The sequence below is a fragment of the Abramis brama genome (assembly GCF_963993115.1).
Source record: "Abramis brama genome assembly, chromosome: 15".
In the NCBI taxonomy this organism is placed as follows: domain Eukaryota; kingdom Metazoa; phylum Chordata; class Actinopteri; order Cypriniformes; family Leuciscidae; genus Abramis; species Abramis brama.
The window spans coordinates 1,101,873-1,124,486 of NC_139977.1; the positions used below are offsets into that span (position 1 = coordinate 1,101,873).

At 44.1% G+C, this 22,614-nt stretch overlaps 1 protein-coding gene across 3 annotated transcripts in view; it reads right to left on the reverse strand.

Moving 5' to 3' along the window:
* LOC311097864 (NACHT, LRR and PYD domains-containing protein 3-like) overlaps positions 1 to 22,614 on the reverse strand; it is a 99,763-nt gene that overhangs the window by 53,009 nt on the left and 24,140 nt on the right. The gene's annotated exons all lie outside the window — the stretch shown is intronic.

Here is a 22,614-nt window from a genome sequence, read left to right on the forward strand (position 1 = left end):
GAACACCTTAGCAACTGCCTAGCAACACCATAGCAACCACCCAGAACACCCTAGCAACCACCTGGCAACAGCATCTTGCTAAAAACATGCTGGCAACATGCTAATCAAGCTAGCATCATGCTAGCAACATGCTAATCATGCTAGAATCATGCTAGCAACATGCTAATCAAGCTAGCATCATGCTAATCAAGCTAGCATCATGTTAGCAACATGCTAATCATGCTAGCATTGTGCTACCAACATGCTAATAAAGCTAGCATCATGCTAACAACATGCTAATCAAGCTAGCATAATGCTAGCATCATGCTAGCATTATGCTAGCAAAATGCTAATCAAGCTAGCATCATGCTAGCAACATGCTAATCAAGCTAGCATAATGCTAACAACATGCTAATCGTGTTAGCATCTAGTTAAAAACATGCTAGCAAAATGCTAATCAAGCTAGCATCATGCTAGCAACATGCTAATCAAGCTAGCATAATGCTAACAACATGCTAATCGTGTTAGCATCTAGCTAAAAACATGCTAGCAAAATGCTAATCATGCTAGCATCTTGTTAAAAGCATGCTAGCAACATGCTAATCATGCTAGCATCTTGTTAAAAGCATGCTAAAAACATGCTAATCATGCTAGCATCTTGTTAAAAGCATGTTAGCAACATGCTTATCATGCTAGCATCATCCAACTAACATGCTAATCATGCTAACAACATTCTAATCCTGCTAGCATCATTCTAACAACATGTTAATCATAGTAAATCATGCTGGAATGTGGTAAATCGTAGTACATCATCTTAGAAACATGGTAAATCGTGGTAAATAATGCTAAAATGTGGTATATCATGGTATCACAACATGAAAATTGTGTTAGCATCTGCCCAGTGGCGAATTTTGCCACTGCAAGCACCACTTCACATTTTCTTCAGGAAATGTACATTCTAGTTATTAGTGGTGCTTTTTTGAAAGCATCACTATTGTTATTGCTCATACTTATTATTATTCTTTTTATTATTCTGGACAAAAGTTTGGCGCGTAACTCGCCCCGCACCATTTGTCACAGACCCCTGAGTGAGGTGTCAAATCGACCGGCTCATTGAGGAGAGGTGTGCTATGACTTTTCTAAGCGATCAGGTGTACGATGTTCGCACAGCGGACGAAAAAGCGGCCAAAAAAGTCCCATTGACTTTACATTGGGAGTTCTAAAAATATTTGAATCCCAACCGACGTTTTCACACACACACCACTCCAAAGGGCCTGACACCCCTGCATCTCTCCCTCTCTCTCTCCCTCAGAGGATTTATATTATCAAGCAGCCAATAAGTAATGGCCTAAAATCTTCATAGCCACACCCTAGCAACCAGTTTCAGCACCCTAGCAACCACTAAGAGCTCCATAGCAACCACCCTAAACAAAAAAAAAAACATTTTTTAATTTTTTTTTATTTTTTAAAGCAATTTTACTCTCGTGGCCTTGCGATATCGCTCCATGCTGGTGCCTATTCGGCCATAGGCACGGGGCCGCAGGCCGAGTGCCGTACAGAAGTCACTTGTTATTAAAGATTTTAAGAACTCTATAAAAACTCCATAGTAACCATATTTGACAACTACCAACCACCTAGTAACACCATAGCAACTAACAAAAACACCTTAGCAACCACCCTGAACACCCTAGCAACGTCTAGAAATGCTCTAGTAACCACAAAAAACTCTAGCAAGCACCCAGAACACCCTAGCAACTGCCTAGCAACCACCTAGAACACCTAGCAACTGCCTAGCAACCACCCAGAACACCTAGCAGCCACCCAGAACACCCTAGCAACTGCCTAGCAATGCCCTAGCATCCACCCAGAATACCATAGCAACTGCCTAGCAACACCATAGCAACCACCCAGAACACCCTAGCAACCACCTAGCAACGCCCTAGCAACCACCAAGAATACCCTAGTAACCGCCTAGCAACGCCCTAGCAACCATCCAGAATACCCTAGCAACTGCCTAGCAACGCCCTAGCAACCACCCAGAACACCCTAGCAACTGCCTAGCAACGCCCTAGCAACCACCAATAATACCCTAGCAACCACCCAGAATACCCTAGCAACCGCCTAGCAACACCATAGCAACCACCCAGAATACCCTAGCAACCGCCTAGCAACACCATAACAACCACCCAGAACACCCTAGCAACACCCTAGCAACCATCCAGAATACCCTAGCAACCGCCTAGCAACATCATAGCAACCACCCAGAATACCCTAGCAACTGCATAGCAACACCCTAGCAACCACCCAGAATACCCTAGCAACCGCCTAGCAACACCATAGCAACCACCCAGAACACCCTAGCAACTGCCTAGCAACGCCCTAGCAACCATCCAGAATACCCTAGCAACCGCCTAGCAACATCATAGCAACCACCCAGAATACCCTAGCAACTGCCTAGCAACGCCCTAGCAACCACCCAGAATATCCTAGCAACCACCTAGCAACACCATAGCAACCACCCAGAACACCCTAGCAACTGCCTAGCAACGCCCTAGCAACCACCAATAATACCCTAGCAACCGCCTAGCAACCACCCAGAATACCCTAGCAACCGCCTAGCAACACCATAGCAACCACCCAGAATACCCTAGCAACCGCCTAGCAACTTCATAGCAACCACCCAGAACACCCTAGCAACTGTCTAGCAACCACCCAGAATACCCTAGCAACCGCCTAGCAACCACCCAGAATACCCTAGCAACCGCCTAGCAACACCATAGCAACCACCCAGAACACCATAGCAACCACCCAGAACACCCTAGCAACCACCTAGCAAAGCCCTAGCAACCACACAGAACACCCTAGCAACCACCTGAACAACATGAATAAGCCATATCTCAGCACCAGAACATCGGACAGACATGGTTGTAGGCTCATATGCAATCATGTATAACACTCTAGCAACCGAGTGGCGAGTTTTGCCACTGCAAGCACCACTCACATTTTCTTCAGGAAATGTACATTCTAGTTATTATTCTACTTCTTTTTATTATTCTGGACAAAAGTTTGGCGCGAAACTCGCCCCGCACCGTTTGTCACAGACCCCTGAGTGAGGCGTCAAATCGAGCGGCTCATTGAGGAGAGGTGTGCTATGACTTTTCTAAGCGATCGGGTGTACGATGTTCGCACAGCGGACGAAAAAGCGGCCAAAAAAGTCCCATTGACTTTACATTGGGAGTTCTAAAAATATTTGAATCCCAACCGACGTTTTCACACACACAGACTCCAAAGGGCCTGACAGCCCTGCGTCTCTCCCTCTCTCTCTCCCTCAGAGGATTTATATTATCAAGCAGACAATAAGTAATGGCCTAAAATCTTCATAGCCACACCCTAGCAACCAGTTTCAGCACCCTAGCAACCACTAAGAGCTCCCTAGCAACCACCCTAAACCAAAAAAAAACATTTTTTTACATTTTTTTTATTTTTTAAAGCAATTTTACTCTCGTGGCCTTGCGATATCGCTCCATGCTTGTGCCTATTCGGCCATAGGCACGAGGCCGCAGGCCGAGTGCCGTACTGAAGGCACTCGTTATTCAAGATTTTAACAACTCTATAAAAACTCCATAGTAACCATATTTGACAACTACCAACCACCTAGTAACACCATAGCAACTAACAAAAATACCTTAGCAACCACCCTGAACACCCTAGCAACGTCTAGAAATGCTCTAGTAACCACCAAAAAACTCTAGCAACCACCCAGAACATCCTAGCAACTGCCTAGCAACCACCCAGAACACCTATCAACTGCCTAGTAACCACCCAGAACACCCTAGCAACGCCCTAGCAACCACCCAGAACACCCTAGCAACGCCCTAGCATCCACCCAGAATACCATAGCAACTGCCTAGCAACACCATAGCAACCACCCAGAACACCCTAGCAACTGCCTAGCAACGACCTAGCAACCACCCAGAACACCCTAGCAACTGCCTAGCAACCACCAAGAATACCCTAGCAACTGCCTAGCAACCACCCAGAACACCCTAGCAACCACCTAGCAACACCATAGCAACCACCCAGAATACCCTAGCAACCGCCTAGCAACACCATAGCAACCACCCAGAATACCCTAGCAACTGCCTAGCAACGCCCTAGCAAACACCCAGAATACCCTAGCAACCGCCTAGCAACACCATAACAACCACCCAGAACACCCTAGCAACTGCCTAGCAACGCCCTAGCAACAACCCAGAATACCCTAGCAACCGCCTAGCAACACCATAGCAACCACCCAGAACACCCTAGCAACTGCCTAGCAACGCCCTAGCAACCACCAATAATACCCTAGCAACCGCCTAGCAACCACCCAGAATACCCTAGCAACTGCCTAGCAACGCCCTAGCAACCACCCAGAATACCCTAGCAACCGCCTAGCAACACCATAGCAACCACCCAGAACACCCTAGCAACTGCCTAGCAACGCCGTAGCAACCACCCAGAATACCCTAGCACCCGCCTAGCAACACCATAGCAACCACCCAGAACACCCTAGCAACTGCCTAGCAACCACCAAGAATACCCTAGCAACCGCCTAGCAACCACCCATAATACCCTAGCAACCGCCTAGCAACATCATAGCAACCACCCAGAATACCCTAGCAACCGCCTAGCAACACCATAGCAACCACCCAGAACACCCTAGCAACCGCCTAGCAACCACCCAGAATACCCTAGCAACCGCCTAGCAACCACCCAGAATACCCTAGCAACCGCCTAGCAACACCATAGCAACCACCCAGAACAACATGAATAAGCCATATCTCAGCACCAGAACATCGTACAGACATGGTTGTTGGCTCGTATGCAATCATGTATAACACCCTAGCAACCGAGTGGCGAGTTTTGCCACTGCAAGCACCACTTCACATTTTCTTCAGGAAATGTACATTCTAGTTAAGTTGGCTTGAGAAAGCCAACATATTGAAATCCTATTTAAACTTATTATTATTATTCTTCTGACCCTAAAAAAATCTATATCAAACTCCTCCTAGAGCTTTAACTCTACATACTCCAAACTCGGCTCGGACACTCAGACTGATCTGACTCGGTATGCTATATCTTTTCAGACTGATCGGACTTACGGTTTTCCTAAAAATGACGATCAAAACTCGAAAAAACTCATTCAAAAACTCCATTGACTTACATTGGGGAGTTCTAAAAAATTCAAACCGACAAAAATTTAAATCTAAACACCTTGAAGACTAAACCAAACTGCCGTTCTATATACTATATGAGCCATTGAGACTAATTTAAACTAAAAAACTCTAAACTATAAACACTTATAAACTAATTAACTTATAAACTCATGAATTCATAAACTTATGAACTCAAACTCATAAAATTAATAAACTCTGAACTCTTAATCTCATTTAAACTTATAAACTCTAAACTGATTTAAACTTATAAACTCAAAACTCAAGAACTCATACACTTATAAACTCATCAATTTATACACTTATAAACTCTAAACTCAGACACACACACTGAGTTTATGAGTGAGTGTGTGAGCGAGTTAGAGTGTGTGTGTGTGTGTGTGTGTGTGTGTGTCTATCTAACTTATTTATCTATCTGTCAAACTTCAAACTACTGTAAACTACTGTAAACTTCAAACCACTATAAACTTCTTAAGTTTAAATCTTCCAGCTCCCAAGCAACTCCATAGCAACCAAACTCGAGTACCCTAGCAACCGTTTTGTAAGACCTATATCTCTGTATCAGAACATCGTATAGAGATGAGGTTTGGCTCTTTTGACTCATGCTAGCAAACAGCACTTCCAACATACTACACATGCTAGCAGTGAATAGCTACATGCTAGTAGTGATTAGTTAAGTGTTAAATCATGCCAAGATCATGCTAAGAACTCTATAAAAACTCCATAGTAACCATCTGTGACAACTACCAGCCACCTAGTAACACCATATCAACCGCCCTGAATACCTTAGCAACCGCCTAGCAACCACCCAGAACAGCCTAGCAACCACCCATAACACCCTAGCAACCACCTAGCAACCACCCTAGCAACCACCCAAAAGACCCTAGCAACCGCCTAGCAACCACCCAAAAGACCCTAGCAACCACCCAAAATACCCTAGCAACCGCCTAGCAACCACCCAAAAGACCCTAGCAACCACCGAAATATCCTAGCAACTGCCTAGCAACCATCCAAAAGACCCTAGCAACTACCCAAAATATCCTAGCAACTGCCTAGCAACTACCCAAAAGACCCTAGCAACCACCCAGAACACCCTAGCAACCACCCAGAACACCCTAGCAACCACCCAAAAGACCCTAGCAACCACCCAAAACACCCTAGCAACGCCTAGCAACCACCCAAAAGACCCTAGCAACCACCGAGAACACCCTAGCAACCACCCAAAATACCCTAGCAACCACCCAAAAGACCCTAGCAACCACCCAAAACACCCTAGCAACCGCCTAGCAACCACCCAAAAGACCCTAGCAACCACCCAAAATATCCTAGCAACCACCCAAACCACCCTAGCAACCGCCTAGCAACCACCCAAAAGACCCTAGCAACCACCCAAAACATCCTAGCAACCACCTAGCAACCACCCAAAAGACCCTAGCAACCACCTAGCAACCACCCAAAAGTCCCTAGCAACCACCTAAAATATCCTAGCAACCGCCTAGCAACCACCCAAAAGACCCTAGCAACCATCAGAAATATCCTAGCAACCGCCTAGCAACCACCCAGAATACCCTAGCAACCACCCAAAACAGCCTAGCAACCACCCAGAAAACCCTAGCAACCGCCTAGCAACCACCCAGAATACCCTAGCAACCACCCAAAATACCCTAGCAACCACCCAGAACACCCTAGCAACCGCCCAAAATACCATAGCAACACCATAGCAACCACCCATAACATCCTAGCAACTGCCTAGCAAAAAACGTTCTGCTCCAAACTTTTCTCAAGCCAACTTAAAGTTTGTCTCGACGAACTTTCGCATCTAGTTATTATTATTATTCCGAGACTAAAATTTCTATATGAAACTCCTCCTAGAGCTTTAACTCTACATACTCCAAACTCGGCTCAGACACTCAAACTGATCTGACTCGCGTTGCTATATCTTTTCAGACTGATCGGACTTACGGTTTTCCTAAAAATGACGATCAAAACTCGGAAAAACTCCCATTGACTTACATTGGGGAGTTCTAAAAACATTTGAATCCAAACTGCCGTTTTCACACACACAGACTCCAAAGGGCCTGACAGCCCTGCGTCTCTCCCTCTCTCTCTCCCTCAGAGGATTTATATTATCAAGCAACCAATAAGTAATGGCCTAAAATCTTCATAGCCACACCATAGCAACCAGTTTCAGCACCCTAGCAACCACTAAGAGCTCCCTAGCAACCACCCTAAACCAAAAAAAATTTTTTTTTACATTTTTTTGTATTTTTTAACGCAATATTACACTCGTGGCCTTGCGATATTGCTCCATTCTTGTGCCTATTCGGCAATAGGCACGAGGCCGCAGGCCGAGTGCCGTACTGAAGGCACTCGTTATTAAAGATTTTAAGAACTCTATAAAAACTCCATAGTAACCATCTTTGACAACTACCAACCACCTAGTAACACCATAGCAACTACCAAAAATACCTTAGCAACCATCTTGAACACCCTAGCAACATCTAGAAATGCTCTAGTAACCACCAAATATACCCTAGCAACCACCCAGAACACCCTAGCAACTGCCTAGCAACCCCCCAGAACACCTAGCAACTGCCTAGCAACCACCCAGAACACCTAGCAAACAGCCAGAACACCCTAGCAACTGCCTAGCAACCACCCAGAACACCTAGCAACTGCCTAGCAACAACCCAGAATACCCTAGCAACCGCCTAGCAACACCATAGCAACCACCCAGAACACCCTAGCAACCGCCTAGCAACCACCCAGAATACCTTAGCAACCGCCTAGCAACACCATAGCAACCACCCAGAACACCCTAGCAACCGCCTAGCAACCACCCAAAATACCCTAGCAACCGCCTAGCAACACCATAGCAACCACCCAGAACACCCTAGCAACCGCCTAGCAACCACCCAGAATACCTTAGCAACCGCCTAGCAACACCATAGCAACCACTCAGAACACCCTAGCAACTGCCTAACAACCACCCAGAACACCCTAGCAACCACCCAAAATATCCTAGCAACCGCCTAGCAACCACCCAGAACACCCTACAACCGCCTAGCAACCACCCAGAACACCCTAGCAACCACCCAAAATACCCTAGCAACCGCCTAGCAACCACCCAAAAGACCCTAGCAACCACCGAAAATATCTTAGAAACCGCCTAGCAACTACCCAAAAGACCCTAGCAACCACCCAAAATGCCCTAGCAACCGCCTAGCAACCACCCAGAATACCCTATCAACCACCCAAAATACCCTAGCAACCGCCTAGCAACCACCCAGAATACCCTAGCAACCACCTAAAATACCCTAGCAACCACCTAAAATACCCTAGCAACCGCCTATAAACCACCCAAAAGACCCTAGCAACCACCCAAAATATCCTAGCAACCGCCTAGCAACCACCCAGAACACCCTAGTAACCACCCATAACACCCTAGCAACCGCCTAGCAACCACCCAGAACACCCTAGCAACCACCCAAAACACCCTAGCAACCGCCTAGCAACCACCCAAAAGACCCTAGCAACCACCAGAAATATCCTAGCAACCGCCTAGCAACCACTCAGAATACCCTAGCAACCGCCTAGCAAAAAACTTTCTGGTCCAAACTTTCTCAAGCCAACTTAAAGTTTGTCTCGACGAACTTTCGCATCTAGTTATTATTATTATTCTTCTTACTAAAAATTTATCCCCTATCTCCTCCTAGAGCTTTAACTCTACATACTCCAAACTCGGCTCAGACCTTCAGACTATTCTGACTCGAGTTGCTTTATCTTTTCAGACTGATCGGACTTACAGTTTTCCTAAAAATGCCGATCAAAACTCGGAAAAACTCCCATTGACTTGCATTGGGGAGTTCTAAAAAATTCAAATCTAGATTCAAACTGACCAACCGACAAAAATTTAAATCTAAACACCTTGAAGACTTATTCAAACTGCCGTTCTATATACAATATAAGCCATTGAGACTCAATTAAACTAATAAACTCATCTATCTATCTACTTCAAACTATTTTAAACTTTAAACTACTTTAAACTTCAAACTAAATTAAACTTCAAACTAATATAAACTTTAAACTACTTTAAACTTCAAACTTAAGCTTTAACTCATTTAAACTTATAAACTGTAAACTCATTTAAACTTATAAACTGTAAACTAATTTAAACTTATAAACTCAAAACTCATTTAAACTTATAAACTAAACTCAAAAACTTGTACACTTATAAACTCTAAACTCATAAACTCTGAGTGTGTGTGTGTGTGTAAACACACACACACACACACTCTAAACTCATTTAAACAACTTGCATTTAAACTTATAAACGCAAAACTCAAAAACTAGTAAACTACTTTAAACTTCAAACCACTTTAAACTTCTTAAGTTTAAAGCTCCCAGCTCCCAAGCAACTCCATAGCAACCAAACTTGAGTACCCTAGCAACCGTTTTACAAGACCTATATCTCTGCATCAGAACTTCGTATAGAGATGAGGTTTGGCTCTTTTGACTCATGCTAGCAAACAGCACTTCCAACATGCTACACATGCTAGCAGTGAATAGCTACATGCTAATAGCAATTAGTTAAGTGCTAAATCATGCCAAGATCATGCTAAGAACTCTATAAAAACTCCATAGTAACCATCTGTAACAACTACCAACCACCTAGTAACACCATAGCAACCGCCCAGAATACCTTAGTAACCGCCTAGCAACACCATAACAACCACCCAGAACACCCTAGCAACCACCCAGAATACCCTAGCAACTGCCTAGCAACACCATAGCAACAACCCAGAACACCCTAGCAACCACCCAGAATACCTTAGCAACCGCCTAGCAACACCATAGCAACCACCCAGAACACCCTAGCAACCGCCTAGCAACCACCAAGAACACCCAAGCAACCGCCTAGCAACCACCCAGAATACCCTAGCAACTGCCTAGCAACACCATAGCAACCACCCAGAACACCCTAGCAACCACCTAGCAACCACCCAGAACACCCTAGCAACCGCCTAGCAACCACCAAGAATACCCTAGCAACCACCTAGCAACACCATAACAACCACCCAAAACACCCTAGCAACCCACTAGAAAACCCCCAACAACTTTTTAACTGTAAACTACTTTAAACTTCAAACTGATTTAAACTTTAAACTAATTTAAACGTTAGACTAATTTAAACTTTAAACTAATTTAAACTTCAAACTAATTTAAACTTCAAACTAATTTAAACTTTAAAGTAATTTAAAATTTAAACTACTTTAAACTTGAAACTAATTTAAACTTTAAACTAATTTAAACTTTAGACTAATTTAAACTTTAAACTAATTTAAGCTTCAAACTAATTTAGACTTTAAACTATTTTAAACTTCTAACTAATTTGAACTTTAAACTAATTTAAACTTCAAACTACTTTAAACTCCAAACTGCTTTAAACTTCTTCAAACTTTCTGGTCCAGCTTTCTCAAGCCAACTTAAAGTTTGTCTCGACGAACTTTTTAATCTAGTTAAGTTGGCTTGAGAGAGCCAACATATTGAAATCCTATTTAAACTTATTAAGTTGGCTTGAGAGAGCCAACATACTGATATTGTACTTAAACTTATTATTATTATTATTCTTCTGAGCGGAAAAAAATCTGACTCAAACTCCTCCTAGAGCTTTAACTCTACATACTCCAAACTTGGCTCAGACACTCAAACTGTTCTGACTTAGTGTGCTATATCTTTTCAGACTGATCGGACTTACGGTTTTCCTAAAAATGACGATCAAAACTCGGAAAAACTCCCATTGACTTACATTGGGGAGTTCTAAAAAATTCAAATCCAGATTCAAACTCACCAACCGACGAAAATTCAAATCAAAATACCTTGAAGACTAAACCAAACTGCCGTTCTATATACTATATTAGCCAATGAGACTCATTTAAACTAATGAACTCTAAACTCATACACTTATAAACTAATTAACTTATAAACTCATGAATTCATAGACTTATGAACTCTTAAACTCATAAATTAATAAACTCTGAACTCTTAAACTCATTTAAACTTATAAACTCTAAACTCATTAAAACTTATAAACTCTAAACTCATTTAAAACTTATAAACTCTAAACTCAAAAACTCTAACACTTATAAACTCATCAATTTATACACTTAAAAACTCTAAACTCATAAACTCTGAGTGTGTGTGTGTGTGTGTGAACACACACACACACACACACACTAAACTCATTTAAACTTAAACTCTAAACTCATTTAAACTTGTAAACTCAAAACTCGTAAACTACTTTAAACTTCAAACCACTTTAAACGTTTTAAGTTTAAAGCTTCAAGCTCCCAAGCAACTCCATAGCAACCAAACTTGAGTACCCTAGCAACCGTTTTGCAAGACCTATATCTCTGTATCAGAACATCGTATAGAGATGAGGTTTGGCTCTTTTGACTCATGCTAGCAAACAGCACTTCCAACATGCTACACATGCTAGCAGTGAATAGCTACATGCTAATATCAATTAGTTAAGTGCTAAATCATACCAAGATCATGCTAAGGACTCTATAAAAACTCCATAGTAACCATCTGTGACAACTACCAACCACCTAGTAACACCATATCAACCGCCCTCAATACCATAGCAACCACCCAGAACACCCTAGCAACCGCCTAGCAACCACCCAGAACACCCTAGCAACCACCCAAAATACCTTAGAACACCCTAGCAACACCATAGCAACCACTCAGAACACCCTAGCAACTGCCTAACAACCACCCAGAACACCCTAGCAACCACCCAAAATACCTTAGAACACCCTAGCAACACCATAGCAACCACCCAGAACCCCCTAGCAACCACCCAAAATACCTTAGAACACCATAGCAACACCATAGCAACCACTCAGAACACCCTAGCAACCACCCAAAATACCTTAGAACACCCTAGCAACACCATAGCAACCACTCAGAACACCCTAGCAACCACCCAAAATACCTTAGAACACCCTAGCAACACCATAGCAACCACTCAGAACACCCTAGCAACCACCCAAAATACCTTAGAACACCCTAGCTACACCATAGCAACCACCCAGAACACCCTAGCAACCACCCAAAATACCTTAGAACACCCTAGCAACACCATAGCAACCACCCAGAACACCCTAGAAACCACCCAAAATACCTTAGGACACCCTAGCAACACCATAGCAACCACTCAGAACACCGTAGCAACTGCCTAACAACCACCCAGAACACTCTAGCAACCACCCAAAATACCCTAGCAACCGCCTAGCAACCGCCTAGCAATCACCCAGACCACCCTAGCAACCACCCAAAACAGCCTAGCAACCACCCAGAACACCCTAGCAACCACCCAAAATACCCTAGCAACCGCCTAGCAACCACCCAAAAGACCCTAGCAACCACCCAAAAGACCCTAGCAACCACCCAAAATATCTTAGCAACCACCCAAAACGCCCTAGCAACTGCCTAGCAACCACCCAGAACACCCTAGCAACCACCCAAAAGACCCTAGCAACCACCAGAAATATCCTAGCAACCGCCTAGCAACCACTCAGAATACCCTAGCAACCGCCTAGCAAAAAACTTTCTGGTCCAAACTTTCTCAAGCCAACTTAAAGTTTGTCTCGACGAACTTTCGCATCTAGTTAAGTTGGCTTGAGAGAGCCAACATATTGAAATCCTATTTAAACTTATTATTATTATTATTCTTCTGTTAAAAACTGTTGACTCAAACTCGTCCTAGAGCTTTAACTCTACATACTCCAAACTCGGCTCAGACACTCAAACTGATCTGACCGAGTGTGCTATATCTTTTCAGACTGATCGGACTTACGGTTTTCCTAAAAATGACGATCAAAACTCGGAAAAACTCCCATTGACTTGCATTGGGGAGTTCTAAAAAATTCAAATTTAGATTCAAACTCACCAACCGACGAAAATTCAAATCAAAATACCTTGAAGACTAAACCAAACTGCCGTTCTATATACTATATTAGCCAATGAGACTCATTTAAACTAATGAACTCTAAACTCATACACTTATAAACTAATTAACTTATAAACTCATGAATTCATAGACTTATGAACTCTTAAACTCATAAATTAATAAACTCTGAACTCTTAAACTCATTTAAACTTATAAACTCTAAACTCATTTAAACTTATAAACTCTAAACTCATTTAAAACTTATAAACTCTAAACTCAAAAACTCTTACACTTATAAACTCATCAATTTATACACTTATAAACTCTAAACTCATAAACTCTGAGTGTGTGTGTGTGTGTGTGAACACACACACACACACACACACACACACACACACACTAAACTCATTTAAACTTAAACTCTAAACTCATTTAAACTTGTAAACTCAAAACTCGTAAACTACTTTAAACTTCAAACCACTTTCACATGCTACATGCTTTCACTTCCAACATGCTACACATGCTAGCAGTGAATAGCTACATGCTAATATCAATTAGTTAAGTGCTAAATCATACCAAGATCATGCTAAGGACTCTATAAAAACTCCATAGTAACCATCTGTGACAACTACCAACCACCTAGCAACACCATAGCAACCGCCCAGAACACCCTAGCAACTGCCTAGCAACCGCCCAGAATACCTTAGCAACCGCCTAGCAACATCATAGCAACCACCCAGAACACCCTAGCAACCGCCTAGCAACACCATAGCAACCACCCAGAACACCCTAGCAACCGCCTAGCAACCACCCAGAATACCCTAGCAACCGCCTAGCAACACCATAGCAACCACCCAGAACACCCTAGCAACCGCCTAGCAACCACCCAGAACACCTTAGCAACAGCATAGCAACCACTCAGAACACCCTAGCAACTGCCTAGCAACCACCCAGAATACCTTAGCAACTGCCTAGCAACACCATAGCAACCACCCAGAACACCCTAGCAACCGCCTAGCAACACCATAGAAACCACTAAAACACCCTAGCAACCGCCTAGCAACCACCCAGAACACCCTAGCAACCACCCAGAACACCCTAGTAACCGCCTAGCAACCACCCAAAATACCTTAGCAACCGCCTAACAACACCCTAGCAACCACCCAAAACACCATAGCAACCGCCTAGCAACCACCCAGAACACCCTAGCAACCAACCAGAATACCCTAGCAACCACCCATAACACCCTAGCAACCGCCTAGCAACCACCCAAAATACCTTAGCAACCGTCTAGCAACACCATAGCAACCACCCAGAACACCCTAGCAACACCCTAGCAACCACCCAAAATACCATAGCAACCGCCTAGCAACCACCCAGAACACCCTAGCAACCACCCAAAATACCTTAGCAACCGCCTAGCAACACCCTAGCAACCACCCAAAATACCCTAGCAACCGCTTAGCAACACCCTAGCAACCACCCAGAATACCCTAGCAACCGCCTAGCAACACCATAGCAAGCACCCAGAACACCCTAAACTAAACTAAATTAAACTTCAAACTATTTTAAACTTTCAACTAATTTAAACTTTAAACTAAATTAAACTTCAAACTACTTTAAACTTTCAACTATTTTAAACTTTAAACTAAATTAAACTTCAAACTATTTTAAACTTTCAACTAATTTAAACTTTAAACTAAATTAAACTTCAAACTATTTTAAACTTTCAACTAATTTACACTTTAAACTAAATTAAACTTTAAACTACTTTAAACTTTTTCAAACTTTATGGTCCAAACTTTCTCAAGCCAACTTAAAGTTTGTCTCGACGAACTTTCGCATCTAGTTAAGTTGGCTTGAGAGAGCCAACATATTGAAATCCTATTTAAACTTATTATTATTATTATTCTTCTGACCCTAAAAAAATCTATATCAAACTCCTCCTAGAGCTTTAACTCTACATACTCCAAACTCGGCTCAGACACTCAAACTGATCTGACTCGAGTTGCTATATCTTTTCAGACTGATCGGACTTACGGTTTTCCTAAAAATGACGATCAAAACTCGAAAAAACTCATTCAAAAACTCCCATTGACTTACATTGGGAGTTCTAAAAAATTCAAACCGACGAAAATTCAAATCAAAATACCTTGAAGACTAAACCAAACTGCCGTTCTATATACTATATTAGCCAATGAGACTCATTTAAACTAATAAACTATAAACTATAAACACTTATAAACTAATTAACTTATAAACTCATGAATTCATAAACTTATGAACTCTTAAACTCATAAATTAATAAACTCTGAACTCTTAATCTCATTTAAACTTATAAACTCTAAACTGATTTAAACTTATAAACTCAAAACTCAAGAACTCATACACTTATTAACTCATCAATTTATACACTTATAAACTCTAAACTCAGACACACACACTGAGTTTATGAGTGAGTGTGTGAGCGAGTTAGTGGGTGTGTGTGTGTGTGTGTGTGTCTGTGTGTTTGTGTGTTTGTTTGTGTGTGTGTGTGTGTGTCTAACTTATTTATCTATCTCTCAAACTTCAAACTACTGTAAACTACTGTAAACTTAAAACCACTATAAACTTCTTAAGTTTAAATCTTCCAGCTCCCAAGCAACTCCATAGCAACCAAACTCGAGTACCCTAGCAACCGTTTTGTAAGACCTATATCTCTGTATCAGAACATCGTATAGAGATGAGGTTTGGCTCTTTTGACTCGTGCTAGCAAACAGCACTTCCAACATGCTACATATGCTAGCAGTGAATAGCTACATGCTAATAGCGATTAGTTAAGTGTTAAATCATGCCAAGATCATGCTAAGAACTCTATAAAAACTCCATAGTAACCATCTGTGACAACTACCAACCACCTAGTAACACCATATCAACCGCCCTGAATACCATAGCAACCCCCCAGAACACCCTAGCAACCGCCTAGCAACCACCCAAAAGACCCTAGCAACCACCCAGAACACCGTAGCAACCACCCAAAATACCCTAGCAACCACCCAAAACACCCTAGCAACCGCCTAGCAACCACCCAAAAGACCCTAGCAACCGCCTAGCAACCACCCAAAAGACCCTAGCAACCACCCAAAATATCCTAGCAACCGCCTAGCAACCACCCAAAAGACCCTAGCAACCACCAGAAATATCCTAGCAACCGCCTAGCAACCACCCAGAATATCCTAGCAACCACCCAAAACAGCCTAGCAACAACCCAGAACACCCTAGCAACCGCCTAGCAACCACCCAAAAGACCCTAGCAACCGCCTAGCAACCACCCAGAACACCCTAGCAACCACCCAAAAGACCCTAGCAACCACCCAAAATACCCTAGCAACCGCCTAGCAACCACCCAAAAGACCCTAGCAACATCCAAAAGACCCTAGCAACCGCCTAGCAACCACCCAAAATATCCTAGCAACCACCCAAAACACCCTAGCAACCGCCTAGCAACCACCCAAAAGACCCTAGCAACCACCCAAAACAGCCTAGCAACCACCCAGAACACCCTAGCCACCACCTAGCAACCACCCAGAATACCTTAGCAACGCCTAGCAACACCATAGCAACCACCCATAACACCCTTGCAACTGCCTAGCAACCACCCAGAACACCCTAGCAACCACCCAAAATACCTTAGCAACCGCCTAGCAACACCATAGCAACCACCCATAACACCCTAGCAACCGCCTAGCAACCACCCAAAAGACTCTAGCAACCACCCAAAATATCCTAGCAACCACCCAAAACACCCTAGCAACCGCCTAGCAACCACCCAAAAGACCCTAGCAACCGCCTAGCAACCACCCAAAAGACCCTAGCAACCACCTAAAATATCCTAGCAACCACCCAGAACACCCTAGCAACCACCTAGCAACCGCCTAGCAACCACACAAAAGACCCTAGCAACCACCCAAAACACCCTAGCAACCACCCAAAACACCCTAGCAACCGCCTAGCAACCACCCAGAATACCTTAGCAACCGCCTAGCAACACCATAGCGACCACCCATAACATCATAACAACCGCCTAGCAAAAAACTTTCCGGTCCAAACTTTCTCAAGCCAACTTAAAGTTTGTCTCGACGAACTTTCGCATCTAGTTATTATTATTATTCCGAGACTAAAATTTCTATATGAAACTCCTCCTAGAGCTTTAACTCTACATACTCCAAACTCGGCTCAGACACTCAAACTGATCTGACTCGCGTTGCTATATCTTTTCAGACTGATCGGACTTACGGTTTTCCTAAAAATGACGATCAAAACTCGGAAAAACTCCCATTGACTTACATTGGGGAGTTCTAAAAATATTTGAATCCAAACTGCCGTTTTCACACACACAGACTCCAAAGGGCCTGACAGCCCTGCGTCTCTCCCTCTCTCTCTCCCTCAGAGGATTTATATTATCAAGCAACCAATAAGTAATGGCCTAAAATCTTCATAGCCACACCATAGCAACCAGTTTCAGCACCCTAGCAACCACTAAGAGCTCCCTAGCAACCACCCTAAACCAAAAAAAAATTGTTTTTACATTTTTTTGTATTTTTTAACGCAATATTACACTCGTGGCCTTGCGATATTGCTCCATGCTTGTGCCTATTCGGCCGAGTGCTATACTGAAGGCACTCGTTATTAACTCCATATAAACCATCTTTGACAACTACCAACCACCTAGTAACACCATAGCAACTACCAAAAATACCTTAGCAACCATCTTGAACACCCTAGCAACATCTAGAAATGCTCTAGTAACCACCAAATATACCCTAGCAACCACCCAGAACACCCTAGCAACTGCCTAGCAACCCCCCAGAACACCTAGCAACTGCCTAGCAACCACCCAGAACACCTAGCAAACAGCCAGAACACCCTAGCAACTGCCTAGCAACCACCCAGAACACCTAGCAACTGCCTAGCAACAACCCAGAACACCCTAGCAACCGCCTAGCAACACCATAGCAACCACCCAGAACACCCTAGCAACCGCCTAGCAACCACCCAGAATACCTTAGCAACCGCCTAGCAACACCATAGCAACCACCCAGAACACCCTAGCAACCGCCTAGCAACCACCCAAAATACCCTAGCAACCGCCTAGCAACACCATAGCAACCACCCAGAACACCCTAGCAACCGCCTAGCAACCACCCAGAATACCTTAGCAACCGCCTAGCAACACCATAGCAACCACTCAGAACACCCTAGCAACTGCCTAACAACCACCCAGAACACCCTAGCAACCACCCAAAATATCCTAGCAACCGCCTAGCAACCACCCAGAACACCCTACAACCGCCTAGCAACCACCCAGAACACCCTAGCAACCACCCAAAATACCCTAGCAACCGCCTAGCAACCACCCAAAAGACCCTAGCAACCACCGAAAATATCTTAGAAACCGCCTAGCAACTACCCAAAAGACCCTAGCAACCACCCAAAATGCCCTAGCAACCGCCTAGCAACCACCCAGAATACCCTATCAACCACCTAAAATACCCTAGCAACCACCTAAAATACCCTAGCAACCGCCTATCAACCACCCAAAAGACCCTAGCAACCACCCAAAATATCCTAGCAACCGCCTAGCAACCACCCAGAACACCCTAGTAACCACCCAGAACACCCTAGCAACCGCCTAGCAACCACCCAGAACACCCTAGCAACCACCCAAAATACCCTAGCAACCGCCTAGCAACCACCCAAAAGACCCTAGCAACCACCGAAAATATCTTAGAAACCGCCTAGCAACTACCCAAAAGACCCTAGCAACCACCCAAAATACCCTAGCAACCGCCTAGCAACCACCCAGAATACCCTAGCAACCACCTAAAATACCCTAGCAACCACCTAAAATACCCTAGCAACCGCCTATAAACCACCCAAAAGACCCTAGCAACCACCCAAAATATCCTAGCAACCGCCTAGCAACCACCCAGAACACCCTAGTAACCACCCAGAACACCCTAGCAACCGCCTAGCAACCACCCAGAACACCCTAGCAACCGCCTAGCAACCACCCAAAAGACCCTAGCAACCACCAGAAATATCCTAGCAACCGCCTAGCAACCACTCAGAATACCCTAGCAACCGCCTAGCAAAAAACTTTCTGGTCCAAACTTTCTCAAGCCAACTTAAAGTTTGTCTCGACGAACTTTCGCATCTAGTTATTATTATTATTCTTCTGTTAAAAACTGTTGACTCAAACTCGTCCTAGAGCTTTAACTCTACATACTCCAAACTCGGCTCAGACACTCAAACTGATCTGAAGTTAGTTGCTATATCTTTTCAGACTGATCGGACTTACGGTTTTCCTAAAAATGACGATCAAAACTCGGAAAAACTCCCATTGACTTACATTGGGGAGTTCTAAAAACATTTGAATCCAAACTGCCGTTTTCACACACACAGACTCCAAAGGGCCTGACAGCCCTGCGTCTCTCCCTCTCTCTCTCCCTCAGAGGATTTATATTATCAAGCAACCAATAAGTAATGGCCTAAAATCTTCATAGCCACACCATAGCAACCAGTTTCAGCACCCTAGCAACCACTAAGAGCTCCCTAGCAACCACCCTAAACCAAAAAAATTTTTTTTTTACATTTTTTTGTATTTTTTAACGCAATATTACACTCGTGGCCTTGCGATATTGCTCCATGCTTGTGCCTATTCGGCCATAGGCACGAGGCCGCAGGCCGAGTGCCGTACTGAAGGCACTCGTTATTAAAGATTTTAAGAACTCTATAAAAACTCCATAGTAACCATCTTTGACAACTACCAACCACCTAGTAACACCATAGCAACTACCAAAAATACCTTAGCAACCATCTTGAACACCCTAGCAACATCTAGAAATGCTCTAGTAACCACCAAATATACCCTAGCAACCACCCAGAACACCCTAGCAACTGCCTAGCAACCCCCCAGAACACCTAGCAACTGCCTAGCAACCACCCAGAACACCTAGCAAACAGCCAGAACACCCTAGCAACTGCCTAGCAACCACCCAGAACACCTAGCAACTGCCTAGCAACAACCCAGAACACCCTAGCAACCGCCTAGCAACACCATAGCAACCACCCAGAACACCCTAGCAACCGCCTAGCAACCACCCAGAATACCTTAGCAACCGCCTAGCAACACCATAGCAACCACCCAGAACACCCTAGCAACCGCCTAACAACCACCCAAAATACCCTAGCAACCGCCTAGCAACACCATAGCAACCACCCAGAACACCCTAGCAACCGCCTAGCAACCACCCAGAATACCCTATCAACCACCTAAAATACCCTAGCAACCACCTAAAATACCCTAGCAACCGCCTATCAACCACCCAAAAGACCCTAGCAACCACCCAAAATATCCTAGCAACCGCCTAGCAACCACCCAGAACACCCTAGTAACCACCCAGAACACCCTACAACCGCCTAGCAACCACCCAGAACACCCTAGCAACCACCCAAAATACCCTAGCAACCGCCTAGCAACCACCCAAAAGACCCTAGCAACCACCGAAAATATCTTAGAAACCGCCTAGCAACTACCCAAAAGACCCTAGCAACCACCCAAAATGCCCTAGCAACCGCCTAGCAACCACCCAGAATACCCTATCAACCACCTAAAATACCCTAGCAACCACCTAAAATACCCTAGCAACCGCATATCAACCACCCAAAAGACCCTAGCAACCACCCAAAATATCCTAGCAACCGCCTAGCAACCACCCAGAACACCCTAGTAACCACCCAGAACACCCTAGCAACCGCCTAGCAACCACCCAGAACACCCTAGCAACCACCCAAAATACCCTAGCAACCGCCTAGCAACCACCCAAAAGACCCTAGCAACCACCGAAAATATCTTAGAAACCGCCTAGCAACTACCCAAAAGACCCTAGCAACCACCCAAAATACCCTAGCAACCGCCTAGCAACCACCCAGAATACCCTAGCAACCACCTAAAATACCCTAGCAACCACCTAAAATACCCTAGCAACCGCCTATAAACCACCCAAAAGACCCTAGCAACCACCCAAAATATCCTAGCAACCGCCTAGCAACCACCCAGAACACCCTAGTAACCACCCAGAACACCCTAGCAACCGCCTAGCAACCACCCAGAACACCCTAGCAACCACCCAAAACACCCTAGCAACCGCCTAGCAACCACCCAAAAGACCCTAGCAACCACCAGAAATATCCTAGCAACCGCCTAGCAACCACTCAGAATACCCTAGCAACCGCCTAGCAAAAAACTTTCTGGTCCAAACTTTCTCAAGCCAACTTAAAGTTTGTCTCGACGAACTTTCGCATCTAGTTATTATTATTAAGTTGGCTTGAGAAAGCCAACATATTGAAATCCTATTTAAACTTATTATTATTATTATTATTATTCCGAGACTAAAATTTCTATATGAAACTCCTCCTAGAGCTTTAACTCTACATACTCCAAACTCGGCTCAGACACTCAAACTGATCTGACTCGCGTTGCTATATCTTTTCAGACTGATCGGACTTACGGTTTTCCTAAAAATGACGATCAAAACTCGGAAAAACTCCCATTGACTTACATTGGGGAGTTCTAAAAACATTTGAATCCAAACTGCCGTTTTCACACACACAGACTCCAAAGGGCCTGACAGCCCTGCGTCTCTCCCTCTCTCTCTCCCTCAGAGGATTTATATTATCAAGCAACCAATAAGTAATGGCCTAAAATCTTCATAGCCACACCATAGCAACCAGTTTCAGCACCCTAGCAACCACTAAGAGCTCCCTAGCAACCACCCTAAACCAAAAAAAAATTTTTTTTACATTTTTTTGTATTTTTTAACGCAATATTACACTCGTGGCCTTGCGATATTGCTCCATGCTTGTGCCTATTCGGCCATAGTACCGTACTGAAGGCACTCGTTATTAAAGATTTTAAGAACTCTATAAAAACTCCATAGTAACCATCTTTGACAACTACCAACCACCTAGTAACACCATAGCAACTACCAAAAATACCTTAGCAACCATCTTGAACACCCTAGCAACATCTAGAAATGCTCTAGTAACCACCAAATATACCCTAGCAACCACCCAGAACACCCTAGCAACTGCCTAGCAACCCCCCAGAACACCTAGCAACTGCCTAGCAACCACCCAGAACACCTAGCAAACAGCCAGAACACCCTAGCAACTGCCTAGCAACCACCCAGAACACCTAGCAACTGCCTAGCAACAACCCAGAACACCCTAGCAACCGCCTAGCAACACCATAGCAACCACCCAGAACACCCTAGCAACCGCCTAGCAACCACCCAGAATACCTTAGCAACCGCCTAGCAACACCATAGCAACCACCCAGAACACCCTAGCAACCGCCTAGCAACCACCCAGAATACCTTAGCAACCGCCTAGCAACACCATAGCAACCACTCAGAACAC